Source organism: Zeugodacus cucurbitae, chromosome 4, assembly GCF_028554725.1.
Source record: "Zeugodacus cucurbitae isolate PBARC_wt_2022May chromosome 4, idZeuCucr1.2, whole genome shotgun sequence".
In the NCBI taxonomy this organism is placed as follows: domain Eukaryota; kingdom Metazoa; phylum Arthropoda; class Insecta; order Diptera; family Tephritidae; genus Zeugodacus; species Zeugodacus cucurbitae.
The window spans coordinates 13,598,354-13,622,932 of NC_071669.1; the positions used below are offsets into that span (position 1 = coordinate 13,598,354).

At 35.1% G+C, this 24,579-nt stretch overlaps 2 protein-coding genes across 3 annotated transcripts in view; both read left to right on the forward strand.

Moving 5' to 3' along the window:
* The window catches only part of LOC105220458 (Ig-like and fibronectin type-III domain-containing protein 2), an 804,343-nt gene that overhangs the window by 751,524 nt on the left and 28,240 nt on the right, over positions 1–24,579 (forward strand). The gene's annotated exons all lie outside the window — the stretch shown is intronic.
* Positions 12,685–24,579, forward strand: part of LOC128921297 (Ig-like and fibronectin type-III domain-containing protein 2) — a 28,134-nt gene continuing 16,239 nt past the window's right edge. For both annotated transcript variants that reach the window (XM_054228404.1, XM_054228405.1), the window contains exon 1: positions 12,685–12,702. The gene's annotated coding sequence lies outside the window, so the exon portion shown is untranslated. The remainder of the gene's footprint in view (positions 12,703–24,579) is intronic.

Here is a 24,579-nt window from a genome sequence, read left to right on the forward strand (position 1 = left end):
TTAATGGCTGAAGTGGAAGAAAAGGATATTTAAATAGTTTTAATAATATTAGCTTGCTTGCAGATGGTCTGTAAGAATAAATTAGACTCATCATGGTATCACCATAATTACAATTAAATCATTTACCAATTATTGACCTTTTTCTGATATTCAAAATCATCTCTCACAATTAATGAGCATATATGCACAACACTGGTCTTTTTGGTGCTAGTTGCCAACGAGTTACCAAAAAACTAGTTCAAAATACAACTGGTATGGAACTAGCTTTATTTTAAACTTTAATTTGTTCAAGTAAGAAAAATTTTTATACAACAATTTTGAATATTTTTCGCATCACTTCAAATTAACGTAGTGTCAAAACTAACTCCGTTATAATTAAAAATGACAATTTCCAAAAACATACCTACACACAATGTGTTGTACTTGTTGTTGTTGCAACCGCTTGTTTTACTATATCACCCGTGTAACCCGTTTTTAATTTTACCACAACATTTCTGCAACAAGCGCACGTTGTTATATTCGGTTGACCGACAACGCACAACAACTGAGCTGGGTCAAAATAATACGAAAACAAAAACAAATAGAAAATTAACAAGTAAGGAAGGGCTAAGTTCGGGTGTAACCGAACATTTTATACTCTTGCAATTTATTTATTTAACTTTATTTATATTATATAATACACAATTTGACCCACATATTCGTCATATATATTGTATAAAGTCCATAGAAAGTTGGAAACCCTAATATTAGGTTAGAAGTACCGAGGTCCTCATGTTCGATATATGGGGCCTTGAAAACCTATGGTCCGATTTCGGTGATTTTTAGAACGGGGCTGCCACACTATAAACGTAGTATTTGTGCAAAGTTCTGCACCGATATCTTCACTAGTGCTTACATTATATATTGTAAAGTAAACGATTCAGATTGTCTTCAAAGTTCTGGTATATAGAAAGTAGGCGTGGTTGTGAAGCGATTTGGCTTATTTTCACAACATATCATTGGGATGTAAGGAAACTATTATAAACCAAGTTTCATTGAAATCGGTCGAGTAGTACCTGAGATATGGTTTTTAACCTATAAGTGGGCGACGCCACGCCCATTTTCCATTTTGTAAAAATATCTGAGTGCAGCTTTCATCTGCCATTTTTTATGTGAAATTTAGTGTTTCTGACGTTTTTCGTTAATGAGTTAACCCACTTTTAGTATTTTTCAACCTAATTTTTGTATGGGAGGTGGGCGTGGTTATTATCCGATTTCTTTCATTTTTGGACTGCATTACGAAGTGGCTAAAAAACACGACTGCAGAAAGTTTGGTTTATATAGCTCTATTGGTTTGCGAGATATGTACAAAAAACTTAGTATGGGGTGGGGCCACGGGTTACTTACTTGTTATCCGTAAATTAAAAAAAAAAAATTTTAACCCGAAATTTCGGGATAAGGTTTTGAACTAATCGGGATCCAGAATTTATTACATGTCTTTTCTCAAGTTCAATAAAAAAGAAAAAAATTGTAGTAAACAATTATTATTATTATTATTATTAATATATAGGCCTTTAGAAAATTTCGAAATCCCAAAAATCTACCCGAACTCGAAATTTTTTAAGGAATCGTAAAGTTAGTTAAAATGTATGGCTAAGATTACCTAAAATTCGAATTTCACTCTTAATCCCAAAAATATATATTGCAAAAAGATACAATGATACAGTTATCAACGTGACTTCTAAGTGACCAAGTGTGTCTCTACAGAAACCGGAGTCGAAAAATTCTTTTATGAAGTCTTCAAAATACCAATCTGAGTAACCCTGTTGCAAGCACGCTCGCACTTCAATTACGTATTATATTTTTGGAAGGGGTTGTTGCACGTGCTACATACGCCTGTTTGTGGTTACACAAATTGTGTTTTTGTTGTTATTTTCATATTATTGATATTACGAACGCAAAACATTACTCATCGTTTCGTTATATAAACAACTTCTCATTTGCAACGCAATTCATTAACACAAACACACCAACGTGCTACATGCAGCATGGAACGCGCGTGCCATAGCTGCAGCGACAAGCTGAAATTCCCCTCATACCTGTAACATAACCGCTTACCCGGCAAGCAATCATAGTGCCAACTGAGTGTTACAAGCGCAACTCTGTATGTATTGGAATTACCACTACGAGCGTTGCAGTCACTTCAAAAGAGAAATACCCCCTTATATAAGATTGTATATATTTTTGTGCCTGTGTGTTTATTGCCAAACCTTTTGTTTGCGTTCCATTTCATTTGTTTGTTGCTTTTATTGTTGTTGTTGTTGTCAACTATTACAACTTTCATATTTAAAAGCTGTTTGCGTTATTATGTTCGTTTTTGCTTTTGTAGTTGTTTGCTTTGCACCTTCAAAGGTTGTATATTACAATGTTTATTGTTTTGTTTTCGTTAAAATTTGAAATTTTTCGTATGAGGGCGATATGATAAATACTTGCATTGTTGATGTTATATTTAAGATGTTGTGTTAAGATATATTTTTTCTAAACCGAACAGATACACTGGTCCTTAGAAACACTTAAACTAAGAAGCCATACAACGAGATCTGTCATTTCAGTAATTGTCAATCAAATCCACGAAATAGAAATTAAGGAACCCAAACAGAGTGAGCATCTAAGTTCTTAAGCATTTCAATCGTGTATTTACTTCAAATTTTTTGTGAGAATCGGGTCTCATTTACATCCCGTGGATGAGACATTGGTCTAATATACATATACATAATATGCCAGAGAATTAAGGATACCTAGGGATTTGAGGTTAAGGGAAGAAACCACAGGAATACTTATAATATGTACGCCTGTTTTGAACATTCTTCACAAATTGACGAATTGTGAACAGTAAAAAATGAAGAATAAATTGTATTCTAAAGTGTGTAAAATGACGTATAAAATGACTTTAAAGACTCTGCTCACTTTTTCCTTATTAATGAAATGAATGATTTTTAATCATAAATGTATCCGGAATAATCTTAACCATCACCCTTGTAGATTAGGCATTGTCTCTATACATGATTTCTTAACCTCCAACTTTTGCGTACCTCTTATTTTGAGTTGACCTTCGACAATTATTTGCAACAAAATATCCTTATATTGAGATCATTTCTGCAATCATGGTTTCATTTTAAAAATATTCTTATATTTTATTAGTATTTTTTGCTTTAAAATCTTATTAAGAAAAACTTACTGACTTGTCTGACTCTCCTCGTGTTATGTTCTTTGGCTAATAAAAGTTTTTTAGCTATTTACTTGTATAATTTGTGTGTATTTATCACTCCTCGCTTATCTAAACGCTTTAGTTTGTTTGTTTGCTAAATTTTTCACAAAATATTGACGCTATCAAGTAATTTACACCGCGAGTTTTATTTACAATATCTGTTATATCTATGATCACAACATACAACTTCACAAGCTTTAAAAGCTGCTTAGTGCGATCTCTTTTACTTTTTCATAGAAAAATAAAATAAAATTTAATGAAGAATATTACATTATATTTTACTCTTCACTGTTATATGTATTACATTAATTAAAAATCAAATTTAAGTACGATATAAGCACGAATCCTTGTACTACACTGCGTATACGTAACTTCAAATAGTAACCAGTTGCGTATACGTAATTTCCTATTTTAACTCGAAATAAAAGTAAGACCTATACTGTTAAAAGCGGTTTAAAGACTTTAAAACTTCATTATGAAATACGCTGTTAAATAATACTTATGATTACTTTGAATTAGTTCTTTGACAAAGGGCCTTGAAATAGTATTAGGGACAAGTGTAAGTGAATGTTTAAAGTTTTAAAGCAACATTATAAAATTTCTATGCGATTAAATATGTTACTTTAGTATTTCATAATATTTATATGACACTGCGTAGACGTACCATCCAATACGGTCATGGACTAATTACTATTTCGTGAAGATTAAGTTTTAATAAATGGTTTTCATTAAAGATAATTGCAAAGTATACATTTTTTTATAAAATATATCTCTCCAACTTGCTTGCTTTACACCCTTAAAATTTTCTATAATCCTCACATTTGTACTCCTACATGTAAATTTACCATAATTATTGTGGCCAGCAAATTAATAGCCATTAATCGCTACGCTTCTCCCATACTTTAGCGGCATTTATATGCATTCACTATATTTTTTTTGCCATACAATATCACTGACTTCATTTTTATGTTTTTTTTTTTTTTAAATAATTATTTATTGCTTGGCATTGCTCTTGGTTGATTTATGGTTGTGTCGCTCTGTCGTCTCAATGTATGCTGTGTGGCGGTGTTGGCAGCAGTTGCTGATAAAAGTGTGGCTTTTATACGCTTCACAGATGCAAGGCAAAAAATTAATGATATAAAAATGAAACAAAGGATGCTTAACAAGAAAAATGGGTGCTTTGTATTGGCGTTGTGTATGTGTTTATGGTGGCAGCTAGGTTTTCAGTTTGGTTGTTGCTTGTGACTTCAGTGCAATGAATTTTGTATGAGAGTGTTGCTTGAATGGCCTAAAATAATAATTTAGAGCTTTATATATATATATATATATATATATTTAATATTTTTAAGAAATTATATATTTTATAAATTATTTTTAATATAAAAAATTTACCTAAAATTTTAAAATTTTTTGAAATTTTTGACTGAAAATTTTCTAAAATTTTTTACATTTATTTTATTATTATTTTTATTTTTTTTTTTATTTTTTTATTATTATTTAATTATTTTATATTTCGAAATCACTTAGTTTTCGTACAATTTGAAATATTTTTCATTAAATTTCTAGTACTTTTCAAATTCAAATTTGATGTAGCAATTGTAAACCATTATATTTACACAGCAAATTGAATGAATTTTGAGACATTACCTGCCGTCGAAGTAAGATTGTATAAATAAACTAAATAAATGAAGAGTAAATAAATGCTAATTGCCTTAATATAAATTCCAGCGCTGCATGTCGTCTCTTAGCAGCCGCAACAATTACCTGACCTAGAATAACTTGCGCATATTTTTCAATTAATTTAAATGTTCGAAATAAATAAATTTTGTTGAAATAAACATTTTGGGTGTTATTATTGCATATGCCTTTATACGTCTGTATATTTCTATATATAACTAACAATAATACAGTCACATGTAAGGGCAAAAATCAAAATGTATAATTATTTCTAATAAATACTGTCAAATCAATTGCACAAATACGGTCCATTTAAAGCGCTACAGTGCCCCTACGCCTAAATGTATGCTACAAAAATACATGAAAACACTCAAAACTAGTGATTAGTAGGTATAACTTTAATTTAATATGTGCGCGTATGGTATTCAATGATTTGGAATTAAATACATATTGAAATGTTAGCATTTTAATGTAATAATAAATAAAAGCAAATTTCAATTATTTAAAGCGCAATGTTGAAAATACAAATGCATGAATGGTGATTTGTGAATGTAGGCAGCAGCAGCAACAAAAGTTATGGCAAGAAAATTACTGCAGCAGCATAAAATACCGTAATCTACAATATCTTAAGCCATATATTTTAACAATATTTTATGTTTATTTATTGTACTCTCTAATGAAATATGCGTAAATATTATTGCACTTTGAATTTAATGCGTACTTAATGCAAGTTTATGCTTCCATTTAATTACTTGCTTTAGTAATACAATGGTAAGGAAGAAAGTAATAGGAAGCTCTGATAGCTGAACTGGAAAATAGCGAAATTCTGAAATGATTTATATTTCAGTTGTAAAGATTCGGAATTCGGCGTAATATTATATTGCAAAGATAAATATGTAGGTTTTTGTAATGTTAGAAATTTTCCATAAATATTATGTTTTGAAAGAAAATTAGAAAAAGTGGGAATAATTATACTCTAGTATAATAAAAATAAAAAAGCTCTACTATATATTGTGTCCGAACTGCGAAGGAGAGAGAGAGGTGGCGCACTATTGTCGATTCGGCTATAACCGGCTAAACGGTTGCAACGCCAATCACATACATACATATATTAATTAAAATTATTACAACATTTATTTTCTTGCAAACTTAAAATATTAACTTTTTAACTCGTTAAAAATTTAAAAAAAGAAATTAAATTTCAGAACCCTGTTAACATTTTTACATCTAGTATTTGGTACAAAAATAATATAAATTAACTAATTTCTTGAAATAACCCTTCTGCTGAGTGCAAATATTTTCATTAACTAAACAAATATTAATATTTTGTATTAGTAAATATGTAAATATATTCCAATAATAATTTGTCTACGTGGCAACCCTGAGGAGTAAAAATTTCATAAATGTTTATACTTTTTTACGAAATAAATATTTTTTATAATTTATAATATATTTTTATATTTTGTAAATGGTAACGCTGTATAATATATTAAATATCTTAGACATTAAATATCAATTATTAGATAAATTCATTAATGTACAATCGGCCCAATTTGCGAACCCATATACTTTTTAAAGGTCATATATTCAACTAAATATCGTCAAAATCCTGTAAGTATGTTAGTGATTTCAATAAATATTTAAGCACACACCAACATATCTCCACTTGAAGTTGAAACAAAAGCAATATTGTTCCGACATTCCTCATCCATTCGAAAGCTGCTTTAATTAAGCACACTTTCCTAAGCAAATATCATTGGATTAAGATCGCTCTTAGTTATTTATTCATAATCATTTGTACTAATAAACCATCTACTCACATGCATATTGTCTTATTGGAGGAGAAACATTAATACATATGTACATATATACAACACCTTGTTTGCTTCCTGGTTATATGAAACCACGTCATTTACTTCGAGACATAAATATTTTGTCAACCTTTTGCTGTTGCCATTATGACTTTCGATTGCAACTTACACTCTCACTCACATTTCGATAAGCTGTTTGCAACATTTGTCAAGTTTTACTCAAAAGGCATCACTTCATAAAATACATATTTACATACAAACTTGTCATGAAGTTCATGTAAATTGGCTGGCATCTGTTTGCCTCAACAACAAGTGGTTAAGGTGTTGCTTACTGAGAACGAAGCTTCCTGACTTAAGACACTGCAGATGAAACTTCATTGGGCAGACCGGCAAATATCAGTATGCCTATTTGTAATATCGTAAATATATACTTGAAACTACTGAAATTTTCGTAGGGAATATTATTAATTAGTGCTTGGGAGAGTACTCGGTAATGTGGTGAGCCAATAATATTGTTATGTAGATTTGAAGTATGTATAAATCATAGGAAAGTTGCTGCAAATAATATTTGGTCCCAAGGCGTGTAAATTTATATTGTGTAAATATGAGTGGTGTTATTTAGAATTAACATGTTTTAAATGCTGTCAAATTACTATTTTGTGCCTAAGAAGTTTTGGGAGGTGACCTAAACTTTAGATCAGACATTAAAATTAAGTTAGTGTACATGAAAGTAAAGTTATGGTTGACCTAAATTGTAGCGGAGATTAGTCCAATAATTAATCATACTTAACCGTAAGGCAAATTATAAAATTTTTGACCACTGAAAAACTTCTCTGAAGGAAAGTTCTGATAGTTTTCGTAGCAGCTGGATTAAGAAATCGCTTGCTGACCTTCGCAACCAACAACAGCAACTCGAGTGGCATTTGCTTTAACTTTTTATTGAAATATTAGCTACGCAAACGTACTTTCTTAATTTCACAAGTTTTTCTTGCTACTTAAATTTACTTTACAACACACCTACAAACTCAATATAACTTGAGACTTAGTAAGTTAACTTATCGTAGCAATGAGCAGTCAATAATAAAAGTTTTTGTTATAATTTTTTATTATTTTTTATGGAAAAAAATTTCCTCTAGTTTTTACTTTAAATTATTTATTGTTGTTGTTTTGAGCTACTTTTAATTAAGTTGAGTTGCTGACAAGTTACAATTTTGTTGTTGTTTGCTTCTAAATTTCTTTCGCATTCACATTTACAATAGTTAAACGAAGAAAAGAAGAGCAAAAAAGCAAACTTCGCCAAACTATTGGAGTTTTTTTGTTATTTTTGTTTTTTATTTTTCATTTTTTCTTCGCCTCCCAACAATAGTACGTATGCATTTAAAGTGGCGGCAACAAGCAACACAATGTTGTTGTTATTGTTATTGTCATCTAATGGCAATGTAGTCACAATAATTTCGTTGTCTGCTAACCAGTTGCCGTTTTTATTGTTGTTGTCTTTGCGTTGCCACTGCTTTTTGCCATCTTCTCATTGTTAGCCTTCCTTTTGCCGGTATGGTTGTTGCTCATGTCTGCAAAAGTCTTTACTAAATAGAAGAAACTCGCCAAAAAAAAAGACAGCGCAACAACACAACTTCAAACAGCAGAGACATAATGAAGACTTACTAGAATGCATACCATGCTTTGGTAAAGAGATGATGAAGTGGCGTATCAGCTGGCAGCAAAAAGCACATAGGAAACAACAACAACAAAAAGAATGAAAAACAAACATAAGTGAGGAAGAGAAAAAGAACTTTCAATCAAATCGAGAACTTCTCATGAGCACTTTTTGTGGGAAGTCTTTCAAAAAGCACATAAAAGCTGACAAGTCAAAACCAGCAGTTTTGAGGAAAAGCAAAGAAAAATGGAAGAAACAAATTTTTTTAAGAAAATTATCGTTATTGTTTATATTTTATGCCTCTTAACCTGACACCTCTAAGCTTAGATGCATCTTCCATCATTGTGTTTTCGATTTTCGTCTACTCTTTGTTTTCTTTTTTCTCTTTATTCCCTTTAGTTGCCCTCAGTGTCTCCATTAACAAGTTTTGTCTTGCGCTCGCATATCAACACCGGCTCGCTCCGCTGACTTCACTGGCTTTGTAGATTTGCTTGACTACTTTTGACTCTGTCTTTTTTGTTTTTAGGTGCTTTCTTCACTTATTTTTTATCTATTCTTCTGTGCTGTTTATTTTCGGTGTTACTTGGCTATCATTGGCACCGCAACTGATACTTGTTTGTGTTGTTTTCTTTTATGCTTGTAAATTGTTTGTTGTCTCTATCATTGACAAAGTGAAGTGCCGGTAGTCACGTGCCATGAGGTATTAGCCAAGCGTAACTGATTTTATTAACAAGCGGCGGATGGGTGCTCTTAGAGAAGAGGAAGATAGTTATATAGTATAGCGCGTGTGAATTAAATATTTATAATACCAATTTTGTATGGAGAAGAGTTAAAAATAAATTCGAAAACTTAGTAGAAAAGGGAATAAAATGAAGAAGACAAATATTTGTTAAGCTTTAAAAAATTATATTCAAGTCCACGTTATTGCTTCTGCACCAAGAACTATTGTCTCTCCATTTATCGTTGCCAGCTTTCGGCAGTGTTGTCATCATAAAATTCCAACTTGTCTGATGTAACGTTAAGATACGAAAACTGCTGGCAGCGCGGAAGTCATAATAAAAAACGCCGAAAGCTTTTGTCAAAAGAACAACATAACCATATATAAAACACTTGCTTATGTATAAAGAACAAGAATGGTAGCAGATAGCTGTAACGGTTGCAGTTGACGCAGTCGACAAACCAGTGCACCGACACAATCGATGCAGGTGAGTAGACAATGACTTTCATTTCCGTCGCTCTGCCAAGGAGGATATCAGAAGGAAAATAATGGAAGAAAAGCAACGATTAATACTGAAATGTATGACGATCTCAGAGTTCAGTCTCGTTTAAGTCAAAATGCCACTGTTCAGCCAATTAACAACCTTACTATCCTTTAAAAACCACAAACCAGCTTCTTTATTACCGTTAATCCTTTTATTTCATGTCCACTTTAAGGAATATGACTTAGCTTTCAATCGTACAGCTATTTGAAATAGATATATCACCTCCTTATTCCCATATTGACATGCAAGTTGTCATTTTATTTATTTTTATTTATCCCATGCAGCCCTCTTGATTATAACTAAAACCCTCCTTTCTCGAATGAAATTTCATTAATAATACCACAATATGGGATGAATATCCATTAAGTAGACAGTATAAGTGGTAAAAGTATGCCAAACCAGCTGCTTTGGGTTCTGTATCTTATCATTCCCTCCTATCATGACGAACAGAGATAAGAAAACACTTGTAACATTCGAGAGAACTGTTCCCTGTAAGATCTTTGGTGCTGTACGCGTGATCATTGATTACTGAATAAGGTGGAACCATTAATTGTATAAGTTCTACGGCGCATGGATATAATAAAGCGCACAAAAATTCAACGAATGCCTCATGAGTGCTCATCAAATAAGCATGGACATCCACGCATCCCTAGAAGGACCAAATGCTTGGGGAACTTTTGGAATTTACAACTAGTGTGACTTCGCAAAGGATATAAGCAAATGATGAAGTTTTATGTTCTCGGTCCAAAACGGCCCACGATTATAGTGCCAAAGAAGAAAAAAAGATATCAACGGCATTCGTTTTTGGGAGCACTCTCATCATTTAAAAGTAGAACTTCCATTATTGTTCCCTAATTGCCTCAACAACTTTAAGTCTCAAATTCCATTTTGCATTTTTCTATTAGTTCGACTTCCAAGATCAACTATCTTTTTTCCATAAATCTATTCCTACAAGAATATTAAGAATATGCTAGCACCTAGGATAGTAGCACCAAACAGCTGCTCCAAACACACTTGATTTCCGCAATTTCACAACAATAAAAGCAATAGTAGGCAATATAACAACAACAAAAAGAAAACAACGAAAATTTTGAAAATTCCGACTCTCAAACTACTAAAGCCAGCAGCAGGCAACAAAGAAACAGTCCACATATGCCGCTAAACACACTGTTGCAGTTAAGTTGGCTGCCTGTGTAGTGCAAGTGGCATATACGCTCTGTGGATGAAGGCAAGGCAAATTTTCTGTTAGTTTGTGTGTAAGTGTGTGTTTGTTCAACTTTAAGCTCTCGAGCAATCCGCTTTACATAGTAACATTACATCACTTGTGTCCTTCGAAGTAAATAATAAGTTTGTGCAAAATTTTTACCCCTCGACTCCTCAACAAAAACTTGCCACGCAACAGGGGACTCCCCGCGCTAGACTTTCCACAAAATCTATTGTTTGCCATTGTTGTGCATTTTCCGCTGATATTCATCGACTGTCTTGTTGCCACTAAGTTTTGGTTGGCGGCGGCTGAGCCTTGCGCTGTGTGTGGTGTGTTGGGGCGTATGAGCAACCTCAATATTTGTCTGTGAAATTTAAGGAAAAGAAAAAGACAACAAAAATTAAAAAAACAACAATCAAGCGCTTGCATTTGCAAGAATCCTACAACAACAAATACCAAAAAAGCTGTTGCCGACAAACAATCAAGTGAACAGTGAGCAGCAAGCAATTCAAATTTGGCAGAAACGAAAGCGCAGCAGGTAAGAGTGGCAAGTAAAATACAAGGGGCAACAACAACAACTACAACTGTGTGAATACTGAAAAAGTCCAGTACAAATACAAGGAACATGTGCAATAAGACGAAGGCATGCAAATTTGTTGAGTTGAGTAACTTTGATCTAAAACCCAAACAACAACAACTACAACTAAAGTAAACGCTTTATCAGTAAACTCGATAAGCAGCTTGGCTAGGAAATGCCAAGGAAATACAATCAAGTAGCCGCATCTGGCAACACCCGTGTACTCTTGCGTTGAGTGACCCGATTAGGCGCAGTGTTGCCAGGCGTTTGCATATTCCTATTCTTAAGCATGCAAATTCTGCCTTCTGGAAGTCGGTAAAGGCGCTGCGGTTTTGAAAGACGCTGTTCGCTTCCATTCATGTGAAAGGATTTAATCGCAAGTGCTCGGTGCTGAAGTGTTGATACGTGCAACACCACATGCTTCGCCGCGCTTCACTACGTCGCATTAAAGTATTTTCTCGAATCTTCAGTCAAATGTTCGGTTTTTATGGTCCACATAAGTAAACAAATGCAACAACAAATACTATTACAGCAACAATACGTCAGTAGCACACGAAACTCAAATATTTGTTTGAACATGTAGGCAATCCAGTTCTTGGCATCTTAGTTCTATATTTGGCTATTTGCAGACACAAGCCACATGACTGTGACCTCTAGCTGCTTGAATATACAATGCTTACAATGTGTATTTGTATAAATTGTGGCACAGCAGCAGGCTGTATTTGCACAACAGTCTTCAAAGTGGCCGACAAAAGCATAATGCATGCAAAATGCATAATTTTTTTTTATTTGAATGTGCCAGATATTCGCAGCAAACATTTGTATATATAGAATTTTAAATTATGTAAATGAAGAAAAGGACATGTTGCTGTTAAATGCTCGCTGTTTTTCCCAAAAAGTGCATATTTTTTAAATCGAGCAGTGAGCAGCAAGCAATTGCCATTTTTTATAATTTCGCAAACAAACATTTCAATTTTTCTATTGTTATGACAGTTTTAATTTTTTATGTCATTTTGAAGGTTGTCGATTTCGTCTAAATTAGAACATTTTTTGATTTCTTAATTCGTATGTAAGAAAAATTGTGGCAACTCTATTTTTTATTTTATTAGTTTGCTGAGATAAATATTATATAGAAAATATTTGGTTTTAACTTTAAATATTGAACATTTCTATTTATTATTAATCAACTAATTTGAAATGAATATCCATTTTTCATTACAGGTAAGCATAAAAGTATTCGGCATCAATTTTCGGTCATTATTAAATTGTTGTAAGTACAAAACGTTGATTGCAAAAATTGTTTATGTTAAAGTAAGAAAAATATTCCTTAGTCTTCACATTTAACATATTTTTCAGTCCGGCAACTCCAAATCATAACTTAAACAAAATTATCGAACTTTGTTGGGAACATACTACGCAACATCTAATTAGATTTCCATGTTATTGTTGTATTACCAATTTTTCTTTGCTGCTTGATGCATGACGAAGCTATATTAGGCCCCGTAAAGAAATTTATTCGACCTGTTCTTCAGAATTAATGGGGATTGAGTCCTATGTATACTTCAGGCAAAGTGTAAATGTAATTTGTTTTGATAGATGGAAATCTCATTCATCATACAACGCCTATATGCCAACAAAGTCCTTTCTCTGAATATCTCCAGATCCCGCCATTTGAATTTTTAAAAGTTCTCTAAGCATATATTTGTTCTCTTAGAGTCTTTATGAAACATCTTATTAGATTTCTAAGTATAGTTCAATCTCAATATCTGACACTATTAATATTTAATCCAATTCTCTTTACTTCCTAATCATAATTTGTTGTCTTTTTCCCCATACCATTACTTCTTGTAACCTTACAACTTTCTCACTAAGCTAGATATTCTCTTTAGACTATGCTGATAATTTACATTTGCTGCCTAAAAGCCAGCATTGTATATTTGAATTTTTAATCAAAACTCTTTATGCATTTTGAGTCGTAAAATCTAAATGCAATAACTGCATATTTTCCAGCAGTAGCAGAAGCATATAAGCTACATTCCTGAGCTGCAGTTCGAGAGAACTTGAAATCAAGAATGCAAAAATTTTCGAATTTGTATTTTATTTCACTACACACTAGTATCAGTGCCCAATCACCTCTCTCTTTCTTCCTATATGTCTCTCTCACTCTTCTGGTTGGCTAGCGCGCCTTTCACTTGTCTAGTCGACTTGTTGTTATAAATCTTTCATTTTGTGCGAATTATTTTCGAATTTTTGGTGTGTGGAGAAGATATTTCGTTTCGTTGCATGAGAAATGAGGGGGAAAGAGATGGAGATGAAGAAAGAGCGAGGAGAAAAAAGATAGGGATACAAAGGAAGGTAGATTTGAAGGAAAACAACGAAAGATAAAGCCATTTGTAGTATCTCTTGAGTGAATTTAGTAATATTAGCTATTCTGCTGACGTCATTTTAGCACAAATTTTGATAAGTGACCACCTAAATAAATCACACATTCAAAAAATTCCTTTGAAACTAATTAAAGCAAATACTTAAACGAAATAATTTAGTGCAAAGAGAAATTTAATGTGGTGCTAAGTGATATGTTTTATTTATTACAGCACTTCACAACATAAAGTGAGGTTAAATAGAATTTGAAGTGCTACCAGAAGGGCAACCAAGCACTACTTAGTGTTAGATAAGTATATATGTATGTATGTATATGTAAATGTTTGCTTGTCCATTTCGATTTCGTACGAATTCAAGCCATGCAAATATGTGGTTACAACAATGATGTCAACCATTACATATGCACATATGTTTTCTCGTTTTCGGTCACAATGACAGACCAAAAAAACCACATAAAATCCGCTTTTGTTACTTGAAGGTAAATGTAAAGGGAGAGAGGGCTTAAAAAATATAATAAAAATTCAAGTTAGAAAATGAAAATGAAAATCATAAAAAGAAAAATTGTAGTTTGTTGCCAGAGAAATGGTCTGTAACTAAGCGCATTACTAGTAGAGATGTATTCAAAAAATAAAGGGAATTGTAAAATTTAAAAATTTCGTTCATTTGCATTATTCTTTATGACTCTATCTGACTCTTTACTATTCCCAAAGCGTAGTGAGAACCTTAAAATGTCATAATTTTACTAGAAGCTTACTAGAAATCGCTGAAAGAGCCAAATGATGTCCAAAAATCGAGTTGGAGAGGTATTTCGACGATCTCGATTTGGGATTATTTTGAACATAAATGTGGACGAATCAATAATTTTTTTTCAAAAAATTAATATTCCCGTTAGTTTTTGAACATATCTCGTATGTATGTATGTAGTAGTTTACCGCATTCGTCCTACAAACTACTAAACTACTCATATTTCTGTTTGCCTTTGCGCTCAAGGTGAACTCTTCACTCATGCGGCGATGGTGTAGGGCTCTCACGCAGTACTTAACAAATACGTTTACAAAGAGACAAAAGTCGACAAATACTCGTACAAGCGCACGCATATGTAGTAGTGCCACAAATGGAATAAAATCGTTGAGAAAAATCGCAGTGGTTTGTGTGCCATATGATGAGGTTGGGTTGATAGTGCGGTTGCGGAGGAGGTGGCTCGGCTGTAAATGCTGTCAGTCAGCAGTCACTAAGTCCTTTCGTCAAGCTTTTGTGCATGGCTACAGTGGAAAGTTGAACGATATTGGTATATATTTATGTGCAAGTAGACGGACACACACAACCTTGCACGCGGTCAAGGCGAATGCGGCTGATTGAACACTGATAGATGGCTAATGGATAGCAGAGCAGTAGTTGCAGCAGCGAAGTGGCGTATAACAGAAAGAAATTTTATGACACTTAGAATGTATGCTTGCAAATGCGAGTAGTTTACTTACTACCGGTGCAGCAGCAGCTAGTTGCCTCCTTAAAAACTGTTAGTTTCATGCAATGAAGCTTTGGGAACTGCTTACGACCAGCAGCTGCTCGCTTGGCCACAGTTGCTACTATTGTGTTGTGCTTTTACTGAATTCTTCCAGCAATATTGAACCCGATTTTCTTGCATTGTTTTTGCTGCTATTGGCATGCCATGCATACTTTATCGACGCTGGAGCACGATGCAAAAATCGAGCGGCAAGAAAAGGAATTAATACCCTGCCTGCTGTATGAGCGAATGAAAGAAAAATACTTCAATAACAAAAAAAAAAAAAAAATCAATGAAAAATCCGCTTTTCTTGCTAACTTTTATGCGCTAAAATTGTTGTTGTTGTTGTACTCCAGTCATTGCTATACAATCATTGTTGCACTAAGCTATTGGCTAGCGATTGAGTAACGAGCAGCAGTGATTGCCGTAGAAGAGTGAAAGAGAAAATCTGCGCAACCTTAAAATAGCTATTAAAAGTGGCTTAGATGACGGCTGCTGTGCGAGATTTGATATGAGTGCTACGAAAAAGACGCCCCGGCTATTTGGTAATTTATTGCGTAGGAATTTTTTATGGGTTTTCTATCGTTGTTTGGACTGAATAGTTGCATGGAAAAAGCGAAAAGCGACTGTTTGATGGAATGCCGAAGATTTGGTGGAATGAAATAGTTGGAAAAGTGGAAGATTGACTCGTTCTAACTCTACTAACTTAGTTGGGTCATAAATCTAGGTAGTGCATTTTGAAATATCTTCAGACTGCGTAGATTTGGTTGAGTATTTGGAAGGATTGGTTCTACTCAATTGACATTGATGCTCGTTCTCTTTGTTTGTTACTCTTTTCTATTTACAGAAGAAATTGAAAATATACGGTTTTTCTAAGGAAACCTTCCAACTATAAATCTATAATATTTGCCAAAAGAATCGTTGCTACTACCACTCTCTACATATGAAAGGTTTTCAGCCTTTATACGGCTTTTTCTTGTGGCGAATATATCGACAAAAGCACATTTTTCCATAATATTACGAATCCCTTTTCCTAAAACTTGAAGCTTATTTTGGAATTTGAAAGCTTTCTTTGCATTTGAAATATTTAAGCTGCATCCGAAAACCCATTAAAATTATATTGAGCAGAGTAGAATGGTATATACGATATGCTTTTTCTCTCAATAAGTAAAAATATTGTATATTGTGCCTTAGTGCTTTTCATACGTATAAAGAGATTTTTTTAAATTCAATCTCTAGTATTCTGTAATGAGGCGTTTTCCTTTGACTAAAAATCTGATTAATTTTTTTTCTCCTTGAACTCGAAAGCGTTTTTTGAACTTTGAAAGCTTTCTTTGGATTTTGAAAGCTTTAAGCTCCTTGTCAAAACCTAGTAGATTTTGATGCACAGATTTAAATAAGCTGATAAAAATTTATATATCATCATCATAAACTCTCCGAGAACCGTATTTTAAGCCATACTCGACGGAAGTAACTATTTGTTCTGATAGTTCTACATTTAACTGTGTCTCTAATTAAACAATTTTTATCCCATTTCCCCAACACTTACTTTACACTTAAAATTTGCTTCATTTGTCGCTGTTTGACTTCAACTTCTTTAGCTTCACCATGCAACGCCAATGTCGTATTTCCGTGTCTTCCTTCCATCTCTCAACATTTACTTGGAAATCAAATTTGTTGCCACTTTGATGCTATTAGCGACACGGTTTGCAATGGTTTTAGTGGCAATTGCTGAGTGCCTCGCGAGACGAGTGACTCTTTAGGGGCTCCTCAAACACGTCTTTCAGCCCAGCTGTTGTTGTTGAATGTTGCCCTTTTCTCTTTCTCTTTTTTCAACACTTCTCCTTCACTGCATTTTACTAAGTTATTTGTCTCAGGCGTTTTCTTTCTTTCTTTGCGAGGGCTTTGTGTAGTTTGCTAGCTTTTGACCGTGATAGTGGTTTTATTGCGCTTTTTCGCAGCGTAACTTTTTCTTTAACTGTTGTTGTATTGAATTATTAATGGCACAAGTGGCTTTGATTTCGCTAGTTCTAAGTTTTGTTCCATTCTTTAAAGTGTATTCTGCTTTACTGCAGCTTTCTTCAACGCATTACTAATACTTTGATATTTAATTTACCCGTCTTCGCTACCGCTTTCGCACTTCTTAAAAAATACCTGCAGGCCAACTCAAACTTCACAGAGGCCTATTTGGTGTTTCACTTGAGTGTCTTCTGGTACATACGTTCACTACGTTCTTACATTTTTCCCTTTTCATCCAATATGTTTACAGCATTTACTGCGGGTTGTGCGTGCGTAGAAACATATGCAACTGTACAACTGAACTCACATACGAACCACTTGGCTTTTGCCTTTGCCTACAGGTCACCAAAGTCAGTTGAAGCCATACCAAAGGCGATGCAGAAGCACCGAGGAGTACTCAAGAGCATTCAGGCACTGTGGTTTGACTGACTGCCGCTAATGTTGTTGGTGTTGGTCAAACAATGCCGCATATGCCACAAATAACTATAAAATGCCTGGGTGAGCGCAGATTCTTTGGCTTTCAGAGGCTATTGGTATATCGGTTTGTGTGTGGGTGTGTTACGTATTGCCACCGTCATTGTCAAGCGTAAGCCGCACGCAACCTTTTGTTCGCCAGTTACCTTCAAGCTCACACATTCTCTCACACCCGCATATAAAAGTAGCTATCTACTTAGTGCCGCTACGTGTCATTTAAGCTACTCTTTGTGGCGCAACAACAGCGCGTTTGTGTAGGGCAAGTTCAGTGTTGCCGCCAATGGCAGTGCTTTTGTTAAGCCGCTGTTGCTGCTGCTGTTGCCTCGGCTGCTTTCGTGCACGGCATGACAAAATTTCGTCGCGTTATTTTCTCATATACTCTCTTGTGTTGATGTCGGTGCAACACATTTCTTTTTTAATCTCTTTGTTGCATCGTCATTGTTAATGTTTTCCTTCACTCCCTTTCGCACGCGTTGCCGTAACAAAAGCAACGTTGCATTTTTCGTGTATTTCTCCCTTCTCTCTCTTCCCTCTCCTCTGCTCTAGTGCGCTCAACGCACGCTTCTCGTTCAAATTTTGGCTTCGGTTCCTGTGTCTGATTTAAGCATGTTTTTTGGCGTCGACGGCAACAATGCTGTACAGCAGCGAAATAAAAACCCAACAACGAGGTACCCAAAATAATAAAAATCACCAACAACAACAACAATAATCTTTAGTAGGTGCAAAGAAGTCAAAAGCGCACTTGCAATGCACAAACCGAAATTTGTGTGTCCAGGATGCGCGTAAAAGCGCGACTGATGTCACAAAAATCGTGTGACATCTTGACGCTGATGGGCACGTTCGTCGCAGATCTTAACACTGCTTACCGCCGCGAGCAGGGGTTGTCGCTTTGACGCTGAGCGGTTGGCGTTGAGTGTCGGGCTGGAGCTTGTCTGTATTTTATTATCACTGCCGCTTATGTTCGCACACTAATACTCTTCATAGTTCTTACGACATTTGGCACGTTGCTGCTGCATAGCTTAGTTCATATGTGACGGGTTTTTCGTTTTGCTTTGCCTTACCTTGCTATATGTTGCGTTGCTCTTCAGCTTTCCCACGCTCCAATTAACTTCCGTCTGCTTATGTTGTTCCACGGATGTGGTCGCTGTGTTTGGTTTCGTCATGCTGCCATTGCCTTCTCCTTTATTTGCAGACTCTCGTAGCAATTTAGGCGCTTCCGATTGCCTCTCGTGGCATGCCACATCGTCACCGTCATCCTGCCATCCCGTCGTCGCTTTGTTGTCTTCCTTCTCAAATTGGCCGTCATCGTGAAATTCGCCAAATATGCTGCTGCTGCTGTTGCTGCTGCTGCTGTTGCTGCCGCTTCTTAGGGGTATTACTGAAGGCAAATCGAAAGCGGCGATGTGGTATGCAGCGTAGTTTTATCCGAAATTAAATGCAATCAACCATTAGCAGCTATTTAAGTAGATTAGTTAGCAGTAAAGCAACGCACCGAAGTACTCTGTATCGTTAGTTCGCTGAAAACAATGCAACAAAATGGTTGTCGGATTGCCATGGCAACCGAATTGAATTACCAAATTACTTAGCTAGAACCTCTTGAAGTACGTAGCACATTCGGTACATATTTCTTTATGCAGCATTGTTGTCTACAAATACGAGACCTTAGTTCTGAATATTGTTGTTTTTACCTAGACCCTGCTTGAGGGTGAAAGCGTAAATTTAATTGTCATCGAGGTCATCTAATGAAACGGACTGTTTCGACAAGGTCGGACCATAGGATGAGTGTTAGAGTCGGGCGGGATCGTTGGGCATTCAAATAGGCGATTGGTTAGTGTTATGCGGCGATTATATGTATGTATGCCGGACATGTATTTGATATGTTGGGGTCTAGTCTGGATAAGTGGAAGCTTTGCACTACCCAGAAGGAAGTTGCACGATCTACACCTTTGTGATCTTAACATGTTTTTCTTGATTGTGACGAATTTCTAAGTTGAATTAGCAGAGAATTCAGTTGTTTTATATGGTATGGTTTTTATATGGTGTTGGGCTACAACCTGAGCCCCTGGTATTAATTTTAGACATATAAAATACAACCTTTATTCATATTGATTCTGACACCTTAACTGTTCTGAAATTTACTAGATAGTGCCATCGAATCTAAGAAAGTGTTCTTGTGGAAATCGATTTTTTTACAGCGTTGCCACCTATCTGAAAAAAGTTTACTTCTAGAAAGTTTTTGGTTACTCATTAATCTATGTGAGTTGTGTGACACTCTGTAAGCTCTCATAAATCTTCTTTTAATAGTAATTTAATCGTTTTTTATTAAGCTGTATTCCAATCAAATTTGTTCTTATGTTTTCACTCAATTAAATTCCATTCATAACTCACATATTGTTCTCTCTCTCGCACACCCACTTAATTGCATAACAACAACTGCATTAATTCACTTTATGCCTGACATGCTGCTGCTAGTGCAACCAAACTGGCATGAAAAGTTGAACTTGGCATTTCCCAGTGAGCGCTAAATAAAACTACCTTTCCGGGTAATTGCCATTCAAATTTAGTGTAAACGTTTATGTAAAACATTCTGGAAATACTCAAACTACCAACAAACCGAACCCCAAAAGTATGCCACCAAACTGCGCAGCAAATTGTTTTTGTATGCTAAGTACCATTGGGTGCTGCTACTAGAGAGTTTGGCACTTAATTTTAAAATAATTACTTGAAAATCAACACACAAATGGTGGAGGTGGCTGTGAGAGCGCGCAGATTATATTAGTAGTTGATAATAATGTTGGTAATGGTGGAGTTAATGAGATGGGGGAAAGGAGTGAGGAAGGAGAGGAAAGTTTGCCATATGCTATTCGAAAATAATTTGTAGCACATAGAATTGATTGCATGAGTGGCTGCGCGCCTAAAACTAGACTACTCTAGACTGCAACGACGAAGAAGCTGCGGCTCAGTTAGCGTCTACTTTCCTTGTGGCTTGCGACATATGACATACCAATTAAAACGCCCAACGCTTTAGAGGGCGCAGCAAAACGCGAATTTGCACACAACGACACACACACGTCACATACATACATATGTGATTCTATACTTGCAACGATGCCATTACATACCATATGCATATCTGCGGTCGTATTTGCTACTCCGCAGGCTGGTTGCCACGGCGTGCATATGGCATGCAACATATGAATATGAATATGAATATTTTATATAGGCAACTTTCTGCGTTAGTGTGTGTGTGTTGCTGTCGTAAAGTCTAAAATTTTCCATTGTCAACAAGCATATGTCACATAATCTTTCATATTTTCACCTCGAAACTCCAGCTGCACGAAACACTGCCAGCTCCAGCAAGCTTCTTGGTGAACACGCGTCGTGCCCCAATGTATGTTTGTATGCCACCAGCCTCGTGCGGTGTATACAATTCACTTTGTGCCTTGCAAACAACCGTTAAATATAACGGGTGATTTTTTTGAGGTTAGGATTTTCATGCATTAGTATTTGACAGATCACGTGGGATTTCAGACATGGTGTCAAAGAGAAAGATGCTCAGTATGCTTTGACATTTCATCATGAATAGACTTACTAACGAGCAACGCTTGCAAATCATTGAATTTTATTACCAAAATCAGTGTTCGGTTCGAAATGTGTTTATCGACAAATTTTGTTCAGCGATGAGGCTCATTTCTGGTTGAATGGCTACGTAAATAAGCAAAATTGCCGCATTTGGGGTGAAGAGCAACCAGAAGCCGTTCAAGAACTGCCCATGCATCCCGAAAAATGCACTGTTTGGTGTGGTTTGTACGCTGGTGGAATCATTGGACCGTATTTTTTCAAAGATGCTGTTGGACGCAACGTTACGGTGAATGGCGATCGCTATCGTTCGATGCTAACAAACTTTTTGTTGCCAAAAATGGAAGAACTGAACTTGGTTGACATGTGGTTTCAACAAGATGGCGCTACATGCCACACAGCTCGCGATTCTATGGCCATTTTGAGGGAAAACTTCGGAGAACAATTCATCTCAAGAAATGGACCCGTAAGTTGGCCACCAAGATCATGCGATTTAACGCCTTTAGACTATTTTTTGTGGGGCTACGTCAAGTCTAAAGTCTACAGAAATAAGCCAGCAACTATTCCAGCTTTGGAAGACAACATTTCCGAAGAAATTCGGGCTATTCCGGCCGAAATGCTCGAAAAAGTTGCCCAAAATTGGACTTTCCGAATGGACCACCTAAGACGCAGCCGCGGTCAACATTTAAATGAAATTATCTTCAAAAAGTAAATGTCATGAACCAATCTAACGTTTCAAATAAAGAACCGATGAGATTTTGCAAATTTTATGCGTTTTTTTTTTAAAAAGTTATCAAGCTCTTAAAAAATCACCCTTTACTATATATGTATGTCATTTTATACGTGTAGGTGTGTGTTCTCTAATGTTACTTTGTATGCCTGAGTGTGCTAGTTTATATCTGTGTATGTGTGTTAGTACTCTCTACCATCGTCGTTAGTTCGCTTACTCGCGAAATAGCTTGGTATTTACGAAATTTTAATTAATACAAAATGGAAAAGTTACGTTTGTAAGAGCAGTGAGGGGGAGATATCAAACCGCAAACAAATAGAAACACACACACACGCATACTCACACATATAAATATATGTAGATATATATATGAAAACTTGTTTGTGTGTAGTTTCTAAGCTGTTTTAATGGGCTTGTTTGGTTGCCAAGAATTTTCAGTTTTAGTTGCTGTTCTTGTGTTTTGTCGTGCCACCTTTGTGTATAAAGACTAATACAACAATAACAGAGAAAGTTGAAAACTGTCAATATTTGGAAAAAACAAAAACAAAATTTGGGTATAAAAGATGATGAGATGCTAGATTCTAAGAAAGGGAGACCCTTTTCAAATAATAATCGCAAAATTTTGTTCAATTTTGATTCATACTGATTTGGTCGATAGCGTTACAAGATTCTAGAAAATTCTACAATAAATATTCTTGAGAGAGCAGACTATTATATTTCAACTTTCATTATAGTAATCTTTGACAAATAGAACCAGTAACCTTACTTACGTAACTGAGTATACTATCATATTACAGATTATATGAATGCCCATTTATATCAATTTGTTCAGTTCTTTAAGGTCTCTTGCATTATAACCTGCTGTTATTGTAGCGGCATATTTATAATCATTATTCAACCAATTTTGGGAAATTAAATGTTATCTTCCTTGATCGCTATGTTGAGTTTTGAGATTTTTGCTCTATTACTACTAGCAGTAGTATGTATGAGATAGCGAATCTAAGAAGTATACAAATTTATGTTCATATTGTTTTTGTATTTTAAGAGGCCATCAAGAATCTTTTTATATTGAAAGTTGAAAATGTATTGTCTAAATTACTATCAACCTAACCCTAATTAACTCTAAACCTTTATACCCAATTGCTTACTATAGTTTATAATCAGTTGCAAAGCGAAAACAAGCGTCAAGGCTTATAGCTTGAGTAACATTGACTAATTGCGCTGTCAAATATATGACAACAAACAGATGACAGCCACCAGGCACGTTCAGTGACAAAATAAACAGTGTATTAGTACAATTGAATCACAGCCCACACTCGAGAAGCAAAACTGCGCTGAGGTTAGTTCAAAGAAGAGTCAATAGTCCTTGCGCAATCTCCACGGCCACTGGCAAACTCACACAGCAAAAGCAGAAGCCGTCCAAACAAGCCTCCGTCATGCATTCGAGCACAATGCAACGAGATATAAATAGGAGTAGGCTATTCGTGTGCCAACAGCCGACTATCAATTGTAGGTGCTTGAGTATTTTGTTATTTGTGTTAGGCCAACAAAATTCGGTACCCCACTGATAGAGATGAAAAAGGTATAGTATGGCAGTATTCACTCATTCATTACAATGCTACAGTAGATGCTTTTAACGTGTTAGTATTTGTCTGTATATCCGTACGCCCATACAATGATTTTGTGACTGGCATCTCTAAAAATGTTCCTTTGGTTTATATATTCAATTAAGGATCTCAAGATCTTAGTTTTGGTTTGAGTTTTTGAAACCATCTACCATCCACGACTATCTTATCTATATACTCCTAAGTTACGTGAGTTCCAAAAGCACAGCGACCGCTAATTACCCCTCATCATTATCGACAACTCTACTTCCTTCTGCTCCAAAAGAGATCAAGACCTCCGTGCTTTATTACTCTTTATCTGCTATTCTTAGGACTGTTTCCTGATGGTTCCACCAAAGGCCTTCATCACTAGTTTAAAATTTTGGAACCTTAGCCTGCCATTGTCTGATAGACTTTGTATCAGTTTTTGTACCTATTAAATAGTTTTGGTTTATTTTTATTTTTTTTGATACAAAAAATACATCGAAAACAGCCTAAAAGCTTATCCGCTTTTGCCTTTTTTGCAAAACTTTTACCATTCAAACTTTTTGTTTTGACAACAAATTACACATAAATTAAAGGTCCATAACAAAATTTTGCTCGCCCTCTTTGACATTTACCATTTTGTTGTTACTTAAACGCAACAACACTCCACCTTTATTTGTATTCTCTTTATGTCCAACCATTTAAGAAGACTATTTACTCTGTGCCATTTTTTTTATTTTTTCACTCCGGTGCATCTTAACGCGCTGCCTGCTCAAAAATTCGCTTATATTGTCCTTCTGTCCTTCACTTGGCCAACATTTGTTATCTCTTCACAGCAGATTTTTCTTGTTATGCGGCCATAATTTCTCA